Raw genomic sequence first — 750 nt, forward strand, 5'->3', positions numbered from 1 at the left:
CTATGAAAAAACACACTTGGCAACCGAGCGTTGATGAGTTTAAAAGTTCAGTTCAGTTTCTCCCTCGTGTCTGACTCTGTGACCCCATGGACTGCAGCATGCCAGGCTTCCTTGTCTATCACCAACTCCCAGAGCTTGCTCAAACTCATGTCCATCGAGTTGGTGATGCCATACAACCATCTCGTCCTTTGTTGTTCCCCTCTCCTCCTGCCTTCAATCTTTCCCAGTATCAGGATCCTTACCAAAGAATCAGTTGATAAGTTTATATGATAGGAAAATCTGAGACCACAGTTTTTCACTGTATTTCCACTAATCATAGTATATTACTTAGTTGTACTTCATAATAATATAAATTAACATACAGTGTCTTATAGCAGGCTATTTGTTTTTATTCTCCTGACTAGGGTACTCCTCTTCTCTAACTCACATCTGTATACACAGCTCCAACACTAGCTCTTGATTAAAATTGATTATCAAATACATGTCTGTTAGTGATTTCTGCACAGAAACAGAAATTAGAATAAAAAGGTGAATTGATACTACCTTGAACTGTTGTTGTTGTTTAGTCACTAAGTTGTTTTTGACTATTTTTTTTGCCACCTTTAACCCAAAGTCTTTTAATTCTTCATGTCTTTTGTATCAATTCTTTACATTTTAACCATCATCACATTGTATAGATTCTTCTTCTTCTTCTTCTTCTTCTTCTTCTTCTTCTTCTTCTTCTTCTTCTTCTTCTTCCTCTTCTTCTTC

The sequence above is a fragment of the Bison bison genome, unplaced genomic scaffold (assembly GCF_000754665.1).
Source record: "Bison bison bison isolate TAMUID 2011002044 unplaced genomic scaffold, Bison_UMD1.0 scf7180017860184, whole genome shotgun sequence".
In the NCBI taxonomy this organism is placed as follows: Eukaryota; Metazoa; Chordata; class Mammalia; order Artiodactyla; family Bovidae; genus Bison; species Bison bison.